The 20,933-nt window shown below is 45.4% G+C and overlaps 1 long non-coding RNA gene across 1 annotated transcript; it reads left to right on the forward strand.

Annotated features, from left to right (window-relative positions):
- The first annotated feature begins 13,245 nt into the window (after nucleotides 1-13,245).
- Nucleotides 13,246-18,848, forward strand: LOC140691463 (uncharacterized). The gene is made up of 2 exons (XR_012067086.1): nucleotides 13,246-13,499; nucleotides 18,773-18,848. It is a non-coding gene; the product is annotated as an uncharacterized lncRNA (long non-coding RNA).
- The last annotated feature ends 2,085 nt before the right edge of the window (nucleotides 18,849-20,933 follow it).

Consider the following 20,933-nt stretch of genomic DNA (forward strand, 5'->3'; position numbering starts at 1 on the left):
ATTCATAACCTGGGCTGGGATTACTGTTTGGTTTGAGGCACAGGATCGCAACAGCTCTGCGGTTGCCTTCGTGCACCCGTGCCACAAGGATGAGAGGACAAGGAAGAGTGGTCCAAGTCCACAGCGTGAGAAGAGGAAGCATTTCCTTCAGCATTATCTCCCAGAAGAAGATGCTGCATTTTGGATGGCACCGGAACGGTACAGCACCGAGGACACCAAGGTCGGTCTGCGGGAACATTCCAGCAGGCCCTGATGTGTGACATCCATAGATCTGCTTCCACTGGGGTTTCTGTAGACAGAGAAGCCATGGGAAGACCTGGTTTCATTGGGACATAGCCGTGGCACTACAAAGCACAAGTGAACTCTCATTTGGCTGTTTTGGAAACACTCCAAAAGGACATAGAGCAGAATGCAGAGCTGAGAACCTTTAGAAGCTTCATTTCCACAAGAGGAAGTGTCCTGTGCACTTTCAGAATTGTGAGATAAGCGTAATCACAATGAGGTGATGTTAATCGAAACATTATGGTGTGTTCATCACAACTAAGGCAACACCAGAAATTGGAGATATGCCAGACAACACACACAGGAACAGGACAAGGCATCAATGTCAAGGACAAATTGTCCTCTTAGAAATCCCATGGAATTGCGTAGAGCCAAGAGTCTAAAGTTTTCACTTCACAAAGCCCTAGATGTCTACATTAGATACCTGATAATACCTGACCAGTAGTGATGAAATATACAGTAAAAGAAACAGGAAGTACCATTTTCAGTTCCAAAGAGATTGAAGGCCCAAAAGATAAGCTTTCAAACAACTAGACTGCGAAACGCTATCCAGAGCAAGTATTGAAAATGGAGGTGAGGGAAACACTGAAGAACAACAGTGTCTCAGAATCACAAAAGGCAGAATACCAGAAAAGGGGAAGAGAAAGCCTAAAGATGAGCCAAATAATATCAGAAAACTCAAAGGATGGGATAATATCAGGGCTCAAATTCAGTCCTAAGCAGACTAGGTAATGCAGAGGGACGCGTGAATGACTGTGAAGACAGGGGAACAGAAATCCCTCGGGCAGAAGCAGACCAATGAAAACATTGCTGTTGAATCCTGGGGTAAGACAAGGCATAAAAGAATAGGATTCGTAAGAGTCCCAGATGGAAAAGCAAGAGATAAGGAAACAAAAAATGTCTGAAAAGTTATCTGTAGGAAAATCAGACTGAAACTTGTTGAAACCCAAGAAAGAATCATCTATGCGAACTCAGGAAATACACAGCGTCCAAAGGAGGTGGAATCCCAATAGATCTACCAGCAGCTGTATGATTCAAATCAACAAAGTTCATGAGCATCCCAGTGATTTAAAATGCACCTGGAGGAAAGCAACATGGTCACAAGAGAACCTCCAGAGGGGTTTCAGCTGATATCTCGGCAGCAATACTGGAAAACAGGGAGGAGTGTCAGGACATAGACCAATCCTGAATGGCAAAGTGCTGCCATTTCGGTAGCCTATGCCACATGACCACCATTTCTAATAACAGCAGAGCAAGATACTTCCACAGACCGGCAAATCTAAAAAGAATTCAGCAGTTCGAAACTTATCCTGAAAGAAAGGTTGAGAATCTCCCCTGAATAGAAAAGCAGCAAGATGAAATGGAAAGAAGAGAACCATTATTGGAAATGCAAGAAGAGCATGAGTGGCAAAGAAGAAACAAGAAGAAGGCAAGGAGGACATCAAAACCCTAAAGATGGGAGAGGGAAGCAGGAAATCATAGCTGATAGTAAGCACTATCTTAAGTGAATCAGCTTATAAGGCTCTCTGTTTGATGCAAACGGAGAGATGCATGGCCTGACATGTTTGCAAATCAAACGAGAAGCAGAAAAGCCAAGAATCCAACAAACAAACAAGCACCAAAAGGGTACGGTTGGCTGACATATACCAAGGGAACCATGATTATTCAAAAGAAAATACTCAAGGTGATGTCAAGGATCATCCAGCACGCATCGACCCAGTATCACGGCTTGCATGTACTCAGCACACTTGTATTTGGAAATCAGAGGCGTGCATTTATATTCGTAAATATTGATCCATAAGAGCATATCGTGACCTAACCCAAATGCCGATTTGGAATCAAATGGTTTCATAGTCCGTGATAAAGACTTGCAAGTCTTCCAACAGGATGAATGAATGCCATACTCTACACTACGTAGAGAAGAAATGGCATAAGCCTATAACAAAGATAAGTAGCTCTGCAAAAGTGTACTAAGAGCAAAGGAAACAGACAGTAAAGTGCACATTGGGGTTGGTTTCATTTCTAGGCATTTCAGCCCCCATGGAACCAATGGATCCATGTCTTGAGAGTGCGGGTATTTCAGCAGAAATCAACCGACGGTTATGTATTCTGGATGTACGGATATTACAGGAACATAAGATTCCTGTAGTGGGTCTCTGTGTACTGTGAACTGTTAGAAAGTTTAAAGACGTGTAAAACATCAACTGCAAATGGACACACTTCCCTCCGTTGGTACTGTGCATACAGAACTGAACCAAAGGAAAGAGGGAAGAACAAAGGCCCATGGGACGCTAGTGGGTAGAATCACATTTACCTTAGGAACCTCTCGTCAGATGCAGCCCCTCCGCCAACACTGACAAGATGCAGCAGCCATTGGGGATGGCAGTTAGCGGTTGGATTCCAGGTGGAATGTTGGTGTGTACCGCGAGGCTGGTTGTGGCTGGTGGATCCTAGGTAACCGGGAAGAGTTCTGTGGGTGGATCAGTGTGATGGAGGGGCTGCCGCCCTCTGTGGAGCTTGGCTTAGGTCTTTGTTTCGGGAAGCTGTGTCAGTTCGAGATACTGCTGCAGCCCAAAACCTGAGTTCACGGGTCAGTTTCCAGCACTTGAAAGGGCAGACAGTGGAAGATCTGCATGTCATCAGCTACCTGGTGAGGCTCTGAGGTACTTTCTGACTTGCCCAGTCCTTTTGAATTCGACTTTATGGGAGACACAAAGAGATTCTGGCCGAAAACCTGGCTGAACGGATTGAGGAGAGATGCGAACACATTGATGAGAGATGTTCTGCTACAATGGAGAATACTGGCCTGGAGACAGCTGTAGAGGATACCAGGCTCGAAAGACATTCATGAGACATATTGAACTTCGCTGATACTGGCAGAAACATGCGGAGCGCCAACGTGGACATGAGGAAGTTCCTCAATTCTCTGCTCCAAGAACAGGTCCAAGATCCCTGACGTCTAAATAAGAGATGGCAGAGATGATCAAAACACTCATGTTCTTTTAAGAGTTTGCGAGAATGCACACGTCCCAAGGGGCATTTTCAAGCCATTCAGGCCAAAGAGCACCAAGCCCAGATAAGCCTTTTCCCAGGTTTGGGCCTAGCTAGCAAGCACTTGCTCTTCCCTCCACTCCACTCAGGTATCCATTTGGAAGGATCAGTACCTGAGCTGCAATGAAGCCAGAATGAGAAGAGCAAGCCTTTCCTAGAATCAGAGTTTCTCCAGCTCCACTCTCTGTGAACAACATTGAACTCCGTAAAGGTCAAATAGTCTGGACTTAAATAGACAGGAATTGAATACTCAGCTCCCACAAAGAAACGATGGCCTTAAGCTAGATTCAGCAAATGCTGGGTTTATGTCTTCTCTGGAGTGAAGGGAGTGTGGTAAGTGAGGGGAATATTTGACTGAACTAGAGTATGTATTAGGCCTCCGTTTTTCACGACAGTCTAGGTAAATAGTATAAGTCAGAGAGTGAACTGAACTGTAAAAGTCGCCAATGACATTAAACACACAGCTTATATGGACCGTCTATCATTTGAGTCAAGTCCCTGGTGGCACTATATCATGGGGGTGCAGACTTGGTTGCGTTCAATTGCTTTACACAACATGATCGGATGATTAAGCATTCTCATCACTGATAGAAGAACACTTGGTTCTCAGTAGCATAGCATAGCTGCAGCAGGGTTCTCAAAGATATAATGCCTCTAGGTGCTTTTGGATTCAAACCAAAATGTATATATTTTGTTTGTTTCCTGTTGTATTTCCCTAGAGAGGTATGTTACACCATGAAATGCCAACATTGGCCAGTAGGTGTCATTGGGAGTAAAGGGCACAACATGCACAACTGAATCCAAGGTTGGGGGTTATTTCATGTTTCCAATATGTATTTCATGGTTCCTGTTGGTTTCGGAGGCTTCAACATTAAAGATTTGACATGACCCCTTTAACAGTTTGGACAGCTAGTATGCATTCTATCTGTCTATGTTTTCCTTAGAGCTGACAAAATGTTACCAAAATTGTCAAGTCTGGCTTCCAGGTCGATTTAGTATGTTTCAAAAACTAACTTCATTTTCGTATAACGCCCAAAAGACGTAAATCAAAACTATAAAAATTTTTAAAGACTGCAAATGAGATATCAACACAATGTCAAAACTGGAGTCTTCGGAAAATCCGTCCAACCACGGCTGTATGGAAACAAAGAGCTAAACAAAAACCACATTTCTGTGAAATGTATCTGGAAAGGGTTGATTCCTCGATGCCCAGTTGGCAGAGAAGCAGTGCAAACTGCCCTCACGCGCTCCCATGTACACAGCAATAGAAACATCCCCTCACCCAGCCCTTGGCACAGAACACTTGCCGAAGAGAGGTCTGTTTCTTCCAAAGACAGGATGAGGCCACAGAACACCTGGAAGCAGGAGAAGGCAAAGCAGAGAATGGAAGCCAGTGCAGGGTCTGACCCCTGGTGATTGAGCAGCAAATGTGAAACGCTGTTTCACTTGGAAGCACACTCTCAAGTGGACAGGAGACATGGGACTGAAGGTGAGGCGCTGAGTGTTAGAAGAGTGCACAGCAGATGCTTGGCTGACAGAACTCAAAGAAACCAGCGCAAAATATCCCCACAGTTGATTCTGGGACCAAGAACCGAGCTGCCAAATTTGAGGTAGCAAAGGCAGCGGTCAATGAGGGATAGGGCTACGGATGATGGCACACGCTGAGTCTCAGGGATCTGGAGTGCGTTGTGGGATGCGGTGGGTCCTATCAAGAGAGGAAACCGACCTGTGACCTCAATGAGAAAGCAACCACACTGGCGCGCGCGGTTGAGGTTATCGATATGTCCCATGGCCACACCCAGTGCATCTGCAGGACCAGGGACCAATTTGGCATTTTGCCAACAGAGCACGTGTGAGGCTGAATCTGAGATATCGTGCCTCTGGTCTGAGGGATCCAGGGGGCCTTGGGTTTGATATCAGAATGAAAAGCCTTAGGATCGGCTACATTCATAACCTGGGCTGGGATTACTGTTTGGTTTGAGGCACAGGATCGCAACAGCTCTGCGGTTGCCTTCGTGCACCCGTGCCACAAGGATGAGGGAACAAGGAAGAGTGGTCCAAGTCCACAGCATGAGAAGAGGAAGCATTTCCTTCAGCATTATCTCCCAGAAGAAGATGCTGCATTTTGGATGGCACCGGAACGGTACAGCACCGAGGACACCAAGGTCGGTCTGCGGGAACATTCCAGCAGGCCCTGATGTGTGACATCCATAGATCTGCTTCCACTGGGGTTTCTGTAGACAGAGAAGCCATGGGAAGACCTGGTTTCATTGGGACATAGCCGTGGCACTACAAAGCACAAGTGAACTCTCATTTGGCTGTTTTGGAAACACTCCAAAAGGACATAGAGCAGAATGCAGAGCTGAGAACCTTTAGAAGCTTCATTTCCACAAGAGGAAGTGTCCTGTGCACTTTCAGAATTGTGAGATAAGCGTAATCACAATGAGGTCATGTTAATCGAAACATTATGGTGTGTTCATCACAACTAAGGCAACACCAGAAATTGGAGATATGCCAGACAACACACACAGGAACAGGACAAGGCATCAATGTCAAGGACAAATTGTCCTCTTAGAAATCCCATGGAATTGCGTAGAGCCAAGAGTCTAAAGTTTTCACTTCACAAAGCCCTAGATGTCTACATTAGATACCTGATACTACCTGACCAGTAGTGATGAAATATACAGTAAAAGAAACAGGAAGTACCATTTCCAGTTCCAAAGAGATTGAAGGCCCAAAAGATAAATTTTCAAACAACTAGACTGCGAAACGATATCCAGAGCAAGTATTGAAAATGGAGGTGAGGGAAACACTGAAGAACAACAGTGTCTCAGAATCACAAAAGGCAGAATACCAGAAAAGGGGAAGAGAAAGCCTAAAGATGAGCCAAATAATATCAGAAAACTCAAAGGATGGGATAATATCAGGGCTCAAATTCAGTCCTAAGCAGACTAGGTAATGCAGAGGGACGCGTGAATGACTGTGAAGACAGGGGAACAGAAATCCCTCGGGCAGAAGCAGACCAATGAAAACATTGCTGTTGAATCCTGGGGTAAGACAAGGCATAAAAGAATAGGATTCGTAAGAGTCCCAGATGGAAAAGCGGGATAAGGAAACAAAAAATGTCTGAAAAGTTATCTGTAGGAAAATCAGACTGAAACTTGTTGAAACCCAAGAAAGAATCATCTATGCGAACTCAGGAAGTACACAGCGTCCAAAGGAGGTGGAATCCCAATAGATCTACCAGCAGCTGTATGATTCAAATCAACAAAGTTCATGAGCATCCCAGTGATTTAAAATGCACCTGGAGGAAAGCAACATGTTCAAAAGAGAACCTCCAGAGGGGTTTCAGCTGATATCTCGGCAGCAATACTGGAAAACAGGGAGGAGTGTCAGGACATAGACCAATCCTGAATGGCAAAGTGCTGCCATTTCGGTAGCCTATGCCACATGACCACCATTTCTAATAACGGCAGAGCTAGAGAATTCCACAGACCGGCAAATCTTAAAAGAATTCAGCAGTTCGAAACTTATCCTAAAAGAAAGGTTGAGAATCTCCCCTGAATAGAAAAGCAGCAAGATGAAATGCAAAGAAGAGAACCATTATTGGAAATGCAAGAAGAGCATGAGCGGCAAAGAAGAAACAAGAAGAAGGCAAGGAGGACATCAAAACCCTAAAGATGGGAGAGGGAAGCAGGAAATCATAGCTGATAGTAAGCACTATCTTAAGTGAATCAGCTTATAAGACTCTCTGTTTGATGCAAACGGAGAGATGCATGGCCTGACATGTTTGCAAATCAAACGAGAAGCAGAAAAGCCAAGAATCCCACAAACATACAAGCACCAAAAGGGTACGGTTGGCTGACATATACCAAGGGAACCATGATTATTCAAAAAAAAATACTCAAGGTGATGTCAAGGATCATCCAGCACGCATCGACCCAGTATCACGGCTTGCATGTACTCAGCACACTTGTATTTGGAAATCAGAGGCGTGCATTTATATTCGTAAATATTGATCCATAAGAGCATATCGTGACCTAACCCAAATGCCGATTTGGAATCAAATGGTTTCATAGTCCGTGATAAAGACTTGCAAGTCTTCCAACAGGATGAATGAATGCCATACTCTACACTACGTAGAGAAGAAATGGCATAAGCCTATAACAAAGATAAGTAGCTCTGCAAAAGTGTACTAAGAGCAAAGGAAACAGACAGTAAAGTAAAATTGGGGTTGGTTTCATTTCTAGGCATTTCAGCCTCCATGAAACCAATGGATCCATGTCTTGAGAGTGCGGGTATTTCAGCAGAAATCAACCGACGGTTATGTATTCTGGATGTACGGATATTACAGGAACATAAGATTCCTGTAGTGGGTCTCTGTGTACTGTGAACTGTTAGAAAGTTTAAAGACATGGAAAACATCAACTGCAAATGGACACACTTCCCTCCGTTGGTACTGTGCATACAGAACTGAACCAAAGGAAAGAGGGAAGAACAAAGGCCCATGGGACGCTAGTGGGTAGAATCACATTTACCTTAGGAACCTCTCGTCAGATGCAGCCCCTCCGCCAACACTGACAAGATGCAGCAGCCATTGGGGATGGCAGTTAGCGGTTGGATTCCAGGTGGAATGTTGGTGTGAACCGCGAGGCTGGTTGTGGCTGGTGGATCCTAGGTAACCGGGAAGAGTTCTGTGGGTGGATCAGTGTGATGGAGGGGCTGCCGCCCTCTGTGGAGCTTGGCTTAGGTCTTTGTTTCGGGAAGCTGTGTCAGTTCGAGATACTGCTGCAGCCCAAAACCTGAGTTCACGGGTCAGTTTCCAGCACTTGAAAGGGCAGACAGTGGAAGATCTGCATGTCATCAGCTACCTGGTGAGGCTCCGAGGTACTTTCTGACTTGCGCAGTCCTTTTGAATTCGACTTTATGGGAGACACAAAGAGATTCTGGCCGAAAACCTGGCTGAACGGATTGAGGAGAGATGCGAACACATTGATGAGAGATGTTCTGCTACAATGGAGAATACTGGCCTGGAGACAGCTGTAGAGGATACCAGGCTCGAAAGACATTCATGAGACATATTGAACCTCGCTGATACTGGCAGAAACATACGGAGCGCCAACGTGGACATGAGGAAGTTCCTCAATTCTCTTCTCCAAGAACGGGTCCAAGATCCCTGACGTCTAAAAGAGAAGAGAAGGCAGAGATGATCAAAACGCTCATGTTCTTGGAAGAGGTCGTGAGAATCCACACGTCCCAAGGGGCATTTCCATGCCAATCAGACCAAAATGCACCAAGCCCAGGTAAGAGTTTTCCCAGGTTTGGGCCTAGCTTGCAAGCACTTGCTCTTCCCTCCACTCCACTCAGGCATCTATTTGGAAGGATCAGTACCTGAGCTGCAATGAAGCCATTACGAGAAGAGCAAGCCCCTCCTAGAATCAGAGTTCCTCTAGCTTCACACTCTGTGAACAACAGTGAACCCCTTAAAGGTCAAAGAGTCTCGACTGAAATAGATAGGAATTGAATACGTAGCTCCCACAAAGAAACGATGGCCTTCTGCTAGATTCATCAAATGCTGGGTTTATGTCTTCTCTGGGGTGAAGGGAGTGTGGTAAGTGAGGGGAGTCTTTGACTGAACTTGAATATGTATTAGGACTCCGTTTTTCATGACAGTCTAGGTAAATAGTATAAGTCAGATAGTGAACTGAACTGTAAAGGTCGCCAATGGCATTAAAGACACAGCTTATGTGGACCGTCTTTCACTTGAATCAAGCCCCCGGGGGCACTAAAACATGGGGGTGCAGACTTGGTTGCGTTCCATTGCTGTACCCAACATGATCGGATGATTAAGCGTTCTCATCACTGATAGAAGAACACCTGGTTCTCAATAGTCTAGCCTAGCTGCAGCAAGGTTCACATAGCTATAATGCCTCTAGGTGCTTTTGGATTCAAACCTAAATGTGTATGTTTGGTTTGTTTTCTCTTGTATATTCCTAGAGAGGGATGTTACCCCTTGAAATGCCAACTTTGGCCAGAAGGTGTCATTGGGAGTAAAGGGCACCACATGCACAAGTGAATCCAAGGTTGGGGGTTGTTTCATTTCTCCAATAGTTATTTCATGGCTCCTGTTGGTTTCGGAGGCTTCAACAGTAAAGAGTTGACATGACCCCTTTAACAGTTTGGACTGCTAGTTTGCATTCTATCTGCCTATGTTTTCCTTAGAGCTGACAAAATGGCACCAAAATTGTGAAGTCTTTATTCTAGGTCGATTTAGTATCTTTCAGAAACTAACTTCATTTTCGTATAACTCCCAAAACATGTAAATCAATTCTATTAAACTTTTTAAAGGCTGCAAATGAGATATCAAGACAATGTCAAAACAGGAGTCTTCGGACAATCCCTCCCACCACGGCTGTATGGAAACAAAGAGCTAAACCAAAACCACATTTCTGTGAAATGTATCTGGAAAGGGTTGATTCCTCGATGCCCAGTTGGCAGAGAAGCAGTGCAACCTGCGCTCACTCGCTCCCATGTACGCAGCAATGGAAACATCCCCTCACCCAGCCCTTGGCACAGAACACTTGCCGAAGAGAGGTCTGTTCTTCCAAAGACAGGATGAGGCCACAGAACACCTGGAAGCAGGAGAAGGCAAAGCAGAGAATGGAAGCCAGTGCAGGGTCTGACCCCTGGTGATTGAGCAGCAAATGTGAAACTCTGTTTCACTTGGAAGCACACTCTCAAGTGGACAGGAGACATGGGACTGAAGGTGATGCGCTGAGTGTTAGAAGAGTGCACAGCAGATGCTTGGCTGACAGAACTCAAAGAAACCAGTGCAAAATATCCCCACAGTTGATTCTGGGACCAAGAACCGAGCTGCCAAATTTGAGGTAGCAAAGGCAGCGGTCAATGAGGGATAGGGCTACGGATGATGGCACACGCTGAGTCTCAGGGATCTGGAGTGCGTTGTGGGATGCGGTGGGTCCTATCAAGAGAGGAAACCGACCTGTGACCTCAATGAGAAAGCAACCACACTGGCGCGCGCGGTTGAGGTTATCGATATGTCCCATGGCCACACCCAGTGCATCTGCAGGACCAGGGACCAATTTGCCATTTTGCCAACAGAGCACGTGTGAGACTGAATCTGAGATATCGTGCCTCTGGTCTGAGGGATCCAGGGGGCCTTGGGTTTGATATCAGAATGAAAAGCCTTAGGATCGGCTACATTCATAACCTGGGCTGGGATTAATGTTTGGTTTGAGGCACAGGATCGCAACAGCTCTGCGGTTGCCTTCGTGCACCCGTGCCACAAGGATGAGAGGACAAGGAAGAGTGGTCCAAGTCCACAGCGTGAGAAGAGGAAGCATTTCCTTCAGGATTATCTCCCAGAAGAAGATGCTGCATTTTTGATGGAACCGGAACGGTAGAGCACCGAGGACACCAAGGTCGTTCTGCGGGAACATTCCAGCAGGCCCTGATGTGTGACATCCATAGATCTGCTTCCACTGGGGTTTCTGTAGACAGAGAAGCCATGGGAAGACCTGGTTTCATTGGGACATAGCCGTGGCACTACAAAGCACAAGTGAACTCTCATTTGGCTGTTTTGGAAACACTCCAAAAGGACATAGAGCAGAATGCAGAGCTGAGAACCTTTAGAAGCTTCATTTCCACAAGAGGAAGTGTCCTGTGCACTTTCAGAATTGTGAGATAAGCGTAATCACAATGAGGTCATGTTAATCGAAACATTATGTTGTGTTCATCAAAACTAAGGCAACACAAGAAATTGGAGATATACCAGACAACACACACAGGAACAGGACAAGGCATCAATGTCAAGGACAAATTGTCCTCATAGAATTCCCATGGAATTGTGTAGAGCCAAGAGTCTAAAATTTTCACGTCACAATGCCCTAGATATCTACATTAGATACCTGATACTACATGACCAGTAGAGACGAAATATACAGTAAAAGAAACAGGAAGTACCATTTACAGTTCCAAAGAGATTGAAGGCCCAAAAGATAAGCTTTCAAACAACTAGACTGCGAAACGCAATCCAGAGCAAGTATTGAAAATGGAGGTGAGGGAAACACTGAAGAACAACAGTGTCTCAGAATCACAAAAGGCAGAATACCAGAAAAGGGGAAGAGAAAGCCTAAAGATGAGCCAAATAATATCAGAAAACTCAAAGGATGGGATAATATCAGGGCTCAAATTCAGTCCTAAGCAGACTAGGTAATGCAGAGGGACGCGTGAATGACTGTGAAGACAGGGGAACAGAAATCCCTCGGGCAGAAGCAGACCAATGAAAACATTGCTGTTGAATCCTGGGGTAAGACAAGGCATAAAAGAATAGGATTCGTAAGAGTCCCAGATGGAAAAGCAAGAGATAAGGAAACAAAAAATGTCTGAAAAGTTATCTGTAGGAAAATCAGACTGAAACTTGTTGAAACCCAAGAAAGAATCATCTATGCGAACTCAAGAAGTACACAGCGTCCAAAGGAGGTGGAATCCCAATAGATCTACCAGCAGCTGTATGATTCAAATCAACAAAGTTCATGAGCATCCCAGTGATTTAAAATGCACCTGGAGGAAAGCAACATGGTCACAAGAGAACCTCCAGAGGGGTTTCAGCTGATATCACGGCAGCAATACTGGAAAACAGGGAGGAGTGTCAGGACATAGACCAATCCTGAATGGCAAAGTGCTGCCATTTCGGTAGCATATGCCACATGACCACCATTACTAATAACGGCAGAGCTAGATACTTCCACAGACCGGCAAATCTTAAAAGAATTCAGCAGTTCGAAACTTATCCTAAAAGAAAGGTTGAGAATCTCCCCTGAATAGAAAAGCAGCAAGATGAAATGGAAAGAAGAGAACCATAACTGGAAATGCAAGAAGAGCATGAGCGGCAAAGAAGAAACAAGAAGAAGGCAAGGAGGACATCAAAACCCTAAAGATGGGAGAGGGAAGCAGGAAATCATAGCTGATAGTAAGCACTATCTTAAGTGAATCAGCTAAAAAGACTCTCTGTTTGAGGCAAACGGAGAGATGCATGGCCTGACATGTTTGCAAATCAAACGAGAAGCAGAAAAGCCAAGAATCAAACATACAAACAAGCACCAAAAGGGTACGGTTGGCTGACATATACCAAGGGAACCATGATTATTCAAAAGAAAATACTCAAGGTGATGTCAAGGATCATCCAGCATGCATCGACCCAGTATCACGACTTGCATGTACTCAGCACACTTGTATTTGGAAATCAGAGGCGTGCATTTATATTCGTAAATATTGATCCATAAGAGCATATCGTGACCTAACCCAAATGCTGATTTGGATTCAAATGGTTTCATAGTCCGTGATAAAGACTTGCAAGTCTTCCAACAGGATGAATGAATGCCATACTCTACACCACGTAGAGAAGAAATGGCATAAGCCTATAACAAAGATAAGTAGCTCTGCAAAAGTGTACTAAGAGCAAAGGAAACAGACAGTAAAGTGCACATTGGGGTTGGTTTCATTTCTAGGCATTTCAGCCCCCATGAAACCAAAGCATCCATGTCTTGAGAGTGCGGGTATTTCAGCAGAAATCAACCGACGGTTATGTATTCTGGATGTACGGATATTACAGGAACATAAGATTCCTGTAGTGGGTCTCTGTGTACTGTGAACTGTTAGAAAGTTTAAAGACGTGGAAAACATCAACTGCAAATGGACACACTTCCCCCATTGGTACTGTGCATACAGAACTGAACCAAAGGAAAGAGGGAAGAACAAAGGCCCATGGGACGCTAGTGGGTAGAATCACATTTACCTTAGGAACCTCTCGTCAGATGCAGCCCCTCCGCCAACACTGACAAGATGCAGCAGCCATTGGGGATGGCAGTTAGCGGTTGTATTTCAGGCGGAATGTTGGTGTGTACCGCGAGGCTGGTTGTGGCTGGTGGATCCTAGGTAACCGGGAAGAGTTCTGTGGGTGGATCAGTGTGATGGAGGGGCTGCCGCCCTCTGTGGAGCTTGGCTTAGGTCTTTGTTTCGGGAAGCTGTGTCAGTTCGAGATACTGCTGCAGCCCAAAACCTGAGTTCACGGGTCAGTTTCCAGCACTTGAAAGGGCAGACAGTGGAAGATCTGCATGTCATCAGCTACCTGGTGAGGCTCCGAGGTACTTTCTGACTTGCCCAGTCCTTTTGAATTCGACTTTATGGGAGACAAAAAAGATTCTGGCCGAAAACCTGGCTGAACGGATTGAGGAGAGATGCGAACACATTGATGAGAGATGTTCTGCTACAATGGAGAATACTGGCCTGGAGACAGCTGTAGAGGATACCAGGCTCGAAAGGCATTCCTGAGACATATTGAACCTCGCTGATACTGGCAGAAACATACGGAGAGCCAACGTGGACATGAGGAAGTTCCTCAATTCTCTGCTCCAAGAACGGGTCCAAGATCCCTGACGTCTGAAAGAGAAGAGAAGGCAGAGATGATCAAAACGCTCATGTTCTTGGAAGAGGTCGTGAGAATCCACACGTCCCAAGGGGCATTTCCATGCCAATCAGACCAAAATGCACCAAGCCCAGGTAAGAGTTTTCCCAGGTTTGGGCCTAGCTTGCAAGCACTTGCTCTTCCCTCCACTCCACTCAGGCATCTATTTGGAAGGATCAGTACCTGAGCTGCAATGAAGCCATTACGAGAAGAGCAAGCCCCTCCTAGAATCAGAGTTCCTCTAGCTTCACACTCTGTGAACAACAGTGAACCCCTTAAAGGTCAAAGAGTCTCGACTGAAATAGATAGGAATTGAATACTTAGCTCCCACAAAGAAACGATGGCCTTCTGCTAGATTCAGCAAATGCTGGTTTTATGTCTTCTCTGGGGTGAAGGGAGTGTGGTAAGTGAGGGGAGTCTTTGACTGAACTTGAATATGTATTAGGACTCCGTTTTTCATGACAGTCTAGGTAAATAGTATAAGTCAGATAGTGAACTGAACTGTAAAGTTCGCCAATGGCATTAAAGACACAGCTTATGTGGACCGTCTTTCACTTGAGTCAAGCCCCCGGGGGCACTATATCATGGGGGTGCAGACTTGGTTGCGTTCCATTGCTGTACCCGACATGATCGGATGATTAAGCGTTCTCATCACTGATAGAAGAACACCTGGTTCTCAATAGCCTAGCCTAGCTGCAGCAGGGTTCTCATAGCTATAATGCCTCTAGGTGCTTTTGGATTCAAACCTAAATGTGTATGTTTGGTTTGTTTTCTCTTGTATTTTCCTAGAGAGGGATGTTACCCCTTGAAATGCCAACATTGGCCAGAAGGTGTCATTGGGAGTAAAGGGCACCACGTGCACAAGTGAATCCAAGGTTGGGTGTTGTTTCATTTCTCCAATAGGTATTTCATGGCTCCTGTTGGTTTCGGAGGCTTCAACAGTAAAGAGTTGACATGACCCCTTTAACAGTTTGGACTGCTAGTTTGCATTCTGTCTATGTTTTCCTTAGAGGTGACAAAATGTTACCAAAATTGTGAAGTCTTGATTCTAGGTCGATTTAGTTTCTTTCAGAAACTAACTTCATTTTCGTATAACTCCCAAAACATGTAAATCAATTCTGTTAAACTTTTTAAAGGCTGCAAATGAGATATCAAGTCAAAGTCAAAACTAGATTCTTCGGACAATCACTCCCACCACGGCTGTATGGAAACAAAGAGCTAAACCAAAACCACATTTCTGTGAAATGTATCTGGAAAGGGTTGATTCCTCGATGCCCAGTTGGCAGAGAAGCAGTGCAACCTGCGCTCACTCGCTCCCATGTACGCAGCAATGGAAACATCCCCTCACCCAGCCCTTGGCACAGAACACTTGCCGAAGAGAGGTTTGTTTCTTCCAAAGACAGGATGAGGCCACAGAACACCTGGAAGCAGGAGAAGGCAAAGCAGAGAATGGAAGCCAGTGCAGGGTCTGACCCCTGGTGATTGAGCAGCAAATGTGAAACTCTGTTTCACTTGGAAGCACACTCTCAAGTGGACAGGAGACATGGAACTGAAGGTGATGCGCTGAGTGTTAGAAGAGTGCACAGCAGATGCTTGGCTGACAGAACTCAAAGAAACCAGCGCAAAATATCCCCACAGTTGATTCTGGGACCAAGAACCGAGCTGCCAAATTTGAGGTAGCAAAGGCAGCGGTCAATGAGGGATAGGGCTACGGATGATGTCCCACGCTGAGTCTCAGGGATCTGGAATGTGTTGTGGGATGCGGTGGGTCCTATCAAGAGAGGAAACCCTCCTGTGACCTCAATGAGAATGCAACCACACTGGCGCGCGCGGTTGAGGTTATCGATATGTCCCATGGCCACACCCAGTGCATCTGCAGGACCAGGGACCAATTTGGCATTTTGCCAACAGAGCACGTGTGAGGCTGAAACTGAGATATCGTGCCTCTGGTCTGAGGGATCCAGGGGGCCTTGGGTTTGATATCAGAATGAAAAGCCTTAGGATCGGCTACATTCATAACCTGGGCTGGGATTACTGTTTGGTTTGAGGCACAGGATCGCAACAGCTCTGCGGTTGCCTGCGTGCACCCGTGCCACAAGGATGAGAGGACAAGGAAGTGTGGTCCAAGTCCACAGCATGAGAAGAGGAAGCATTTCCTTCAGCATTATCTCCCAGAAGAAGATGCTGCATTTTGGATGGCACCGGAACGGTACAGCACCGAGGACACCAAGGTCGGTCTGCGGGAACATTCCAGCAGGCCCTGATGTGTGACATCCATAGATCTGCTTCCACTGGGGTTTCTGTAGACAGAGAAGCCATGGGAAGACCTGGTTTCATTGGGACATAGCCGTGGCACTACAAAGCACAAGTGAACTCTCATTTGGCTGTTTTGGAAACACTCCAAAAGGACATAGAGCAGAATGCAGAGCTGAGAACCTATAGAAGCTTCATTTCCACAAGAGGAAGTGTCCTGTGCACTTTCAGAATTGTGAGATAAGTGTAATCACAATGAGGTCATGTTAATCGAAACATTATGGTGTGTCCATCACAACTAAGGCAACACCAGAAATTGGAGCTATACCAGACAACACACAGGAACAGGACATGGAATCAATGTCAAGGACAAATTGTCCTCATAGAAATCCCATGGAATTGCGTAGAGCCAAGAGTCTAAAGTTTTCACTTCACAAAGCCCTAGATGTCTACATTAGATACCAGATAATACCTGACCAGTAGAGACGAAATATACAGTAAAAGATAGAGGACGTACCATTTTCAGTTCCAAAGAGATTGAAGGCCCAAAAGATAAGCTTTCAAACAACTAGACTACGAAACGCTATCCAGAGCAAGTATTGAAATTGGAGGTGAGGGAATCACTGAAGAACAACAGTGTCTCAGAATCACAAAAGGCAGAATACCAAAAAAGGGGAAGAGAAAGCCTAAAGACGAGCCAAATAATATCAGAAAACTCAAAGGATGGGAAATATCAGGGCTCAAATTCAGTCCTAAGCAGACTAGGTAATGCAGAGGGACGCATGAATGACTGTGTAGACAGGGGAACAGAAATCCCTCGGGGAGATGCAGACCAATGAAAACATTGCTGTTGAATCCTGGGGTAAGACAAGGCATAAAAAAATATGATTCGTAAGTGTCCCAGATGGAAAAGCAAGAGATAAGGAAACAAAAAATATCTGAAAAGTTATCTGTAGGAAAAGCAGACTGAAACTTGTTGAAACAAAAGAAAGAATCATCTATGCGAACTCAGGAAGTACACAGCGTCCAAAGGAGGTGGAATCCCAATAGATCTACCAGCAGCTGTATGATTCAAATCAACAAAGTTCATGAGCATCCCAGTGATTTAAAATGCACCTGGAGGAAATCAACATGTTCAAAAGAGAACCTCCAGAGGGGTTTCAGCTGATATCTCGGCAGCAATACTGGAAAACAGGGAGGAGTGTCAGGACATAGACCAATCCTGAATGGCAAAGTGCTGCCATTTCGGTAGCCTATGCCACATGACCACCATTTCTAATAATGGCAGAGCTAGAGACTTCCACAGACTGGCAAATCTTAAAAGAATTCAGCAGTTCGAAACTTATACTAAAAGAAAGGTTGAGAATCTCCCCTGAATAGAAAAGCAGCAAGATGAAATGGAAAGAAGAGAACCATTATTGGAAATGCAAGAAGAGCATGAGCGGCAAAGAAGAAACAAGAAGAAGGCAAGGAGGACATCAAAACCCGAAAGATGGGAGAGGGAAGTAGGAAATCATAGCAGATAGTAAGCACTATCTTAAGTGAATCAGCTTATAAGACTATCTGTTTGATGCAAACGGAGAGATGCATGGCCTGACATGTTTGCAAATCAAACGAGAAGCAGAAAAACCAAGAATCAAACAAACAAACAAGCACCAAAAGGGTACGTTTGGCTGACATATACCAAGGGAACCATGATTATTCAAAAGAAAATACTCAAGGTGATGTCAAGGATCATCCAGCACGCATCGACCCAGTATGACGGCTTGCATGTAATCAGCACACTTGTATTTGGAAATCAGAGGCGTGCATTTATATTCGTAAATATTGATCCATAAGAGCATATCGTGACCTAACCCAAATGCCGATTTGGGATCAAATGGTTTCAGAGACCGTGATAAAGACTTGCAAGTCTTCCAACAGGATGAATGAATGCCATATTCTACACTACATAGAGAAGAAATGGCATAAGCCTATAACAAAGATAAGTAGCTCTGCAAAAGTGTACTAAGAGCAAAGGAAACAGACAGTAAAGTGCACATTGAGGTTGGTTTCATTTCTAGGCATTTCAGCCCCCATGAAACCAATGGATCCATGTCTTGAGAGTGCGGGTATTTCAGCAGAAATCAACCGACGGTTATGTATTCTTGATGTACGGATATTACAGGAACATTAGATTCCTGTAGTGGGTCTCTGTGTACTGTGAACTGTTAGAAAGTATAAAGACGTGGAAAACATCAACTGCAAATGGACACACTTCCCTCCGTTGGTACTGTGCATACAGAACTGAACCAAAGGAAAGAGGGAAGAACAAAGGCCCATGGGACGCTAGTGGGTAGAATCATATTTAACTTAGGAACCTCTCGTCAGATGCAGCCCCTCCGCCAACACTGACAAGATGCAGCAGCCATTGGGGATGGCAGTTAGCGGTTGGATTCCAGGTGGAATGTTGGTGTGTACCGCGAGGCTGGTTGTGGCTGGTGGATCCTAGGTAACCGGGAAGAGTTCTGTGGGTGGATCAGTGTGATGGAGGGGCTGCCGCCCTCTGTGGAGCTTGGCTTAGGTCTTTGTTTCGGGAAGCTGTGTCAGTTCGAGATACTGCTGCAGCCCAAAACCTGAGTTCACGGGTCAGTTTCCAGTACTTCAAAGGGCAGACAGTGGAAGATCTGCATGTCATCAGCTACATGGTGAGGCTCCGAGGTACTTTCTGTCTTGCCCAGTCCTTTTGAATTCGACTTTATGGGAGACACCAAGAGATTCTGGCCGAAAACCTGGCTGAACGGATTGAGGAGAGATGCGAACACATTGATGAGAGATGTTCTGCTACAATGGAGAATACTGGCCTGGAGACAGCTGTAGAGGATACCAGGCTCGAAAGACAATCATGAGACATATTGAACCTCGCTGATACTGGCAGAAACATACGGAGCGCCAACGTGGACATGAGGAAGTTCCTCAATTCTCTGCTCCAAGAACGGGTCCAAGATCCCTGACGTCTAAAAGAGAAGAGAAGGCAGAGATGATCAAAACGCTCATGTTCTTGGAAGAGGTCGTGAGAATCCACACGTCCCAAGGGGCATTTCCATGCCAATCAGACCAAAATGCACCAAGCCCAGGTAAGAGTTTTCCCAGGTTTGGGCCTAGCTTGCAAGCACTTGCTCTTCCCTCCACGCCACTCGGTCATCTATTTGGAAGGATCAGTACCTGAGCTGCAATGAAGCCATTACGAGAAGAGCAAGCCCCTCCTAGAATCAGAGTTCCTCTAGCTTCACACTCTGTGAACAACAGTGAACCCCTTAAAGGTCAAAGAGTCTCGACTGAAATAGATAGGAATTGAATACTTAGCTCCCACAAAGAAACGATGGCCTTCTGCTAGATTCATCAAATGCTGGGTTTATGTCTTCTCTGGGGTGAAGGGAGTGTGGTAAGTGAGGGGAGTCTTTGACTGAACTTGAATATGTATTAGGACTCCGTTTTTCACGACAGTCTAGGTAAATAGTATAAGTCAGATAGTGAACTGAACTGTAAAGGTCGCCAATGGCATTAAAGGCACAGCTTATGTGGACCGTCTTTCACTTGAGTCAAGCCCCCGGGGGCACTATATCATGGGGGTGCAGACTTGGTTGCGTTCCATTGCTGTACCCAACATGATCGGATGATTAAGCGTTCTCATCACTGATAGAAGAACACCTGGTTCTCAATTGCCTAGCCTAGCTGCAGCAGGGTTCTCATAGCTATAATGCCTCTAGGTGCTTTTGGATTCAAACCTAAATGTGTATGTTTGGTTTGTTTTCTCTTGTATTTTCCTAGAGAGGGATGTTACCCCTTGAAATGCCAACATTGGCCAGAAGGTGTCATTGGGAGTAAAGGGCACCACGTGCACAAGTTAATCCAAGGTTGGGGGTTGTTTCATTTCTCCAATAGTTATTTCATGGCTCCTGTTGGTTTCGGAGGCTTCAACAGTAAACAGTTGACATGACCCCTTTAAGAGTTTGGACTGCTAGTTTGCATTCTATCTGTCTATGTTTTCCTTAGAGCTGACAAAATGGTACCAAAATTGTCAAGTCTTGATTCTAGGTCGATTTAGTATCTTTCAGAAACTAACTTCATTTTCGTATAACTCCCAAAACATGTAAATCAATTCTATTAAACTTTTTAAAGGCTGCAAATGAGATATCAAGACAATGTCAAAACTAGAGTCTTCGGACAATCCCTCCCACCACGGCTGTATGGAAACAAAGAGCTAAACCAAAACCACATTTCTGTGAAGCGTATCTGGAAAGGGTTGATTCCTCGATGCCCAGTTGGCAGAGAAGCAGTGCAACCTGCGCTCACTCGCTCCCATGTACGCAGCAATGGAAACATCCCCTCACCCAGCCCTTGGCACAGAACACTTGCCGAAGAGAGGTCTGTTTCTTCCAAAGACAGGATGAGGCCACAGAACACCTGGAAGCAGGAGAAGGCAAAGCAGAGAATGGAAGCCAGTGCAGGGTCTGACCCCTGGTGATTGAGCAGCAAATGTGAAACTCTGTTTCACTTGGAAGCACACTCTCAAGTGGACAGGAGACATGGGACTGAAGGTGAGGCGCTGAGTGTTAGAAGCGTGCACAGCAGATGCTTGGCTGACAGAACTCAAAGAAACCAGTGCAAAATATGCCCACAGTTGATTCTGGGACCAAGAACCGAGCTGCCAAATTTGAGGTAGCAAAGGCAGCGGTCAATGAGGGATAGGGCTACGGATGATGGCACACGCTGAGTCTCAGGGATCTGGAGTGCGTTGTGGGATGCGGTGGGTCCTATCAAGAGGGGAAACCGACCTGTGACCTCAATGAGAATGCAACCACACTGGCGCGCGCGGTTG

This window comes from Vicugna pacos, chromosome 35 (assembly GCF_048564905.1).
Source record: "Vicugna pacos chromosome 35, VicPac4, whole genome shotgun sequence".
In the NCBI taxonomy this organism is placed as follows: Eukaryota; Metazoa; Chordata; class Mammalia; order Artiodactyla; family Camelidae; genus Vicugna; species Vicugna pacos.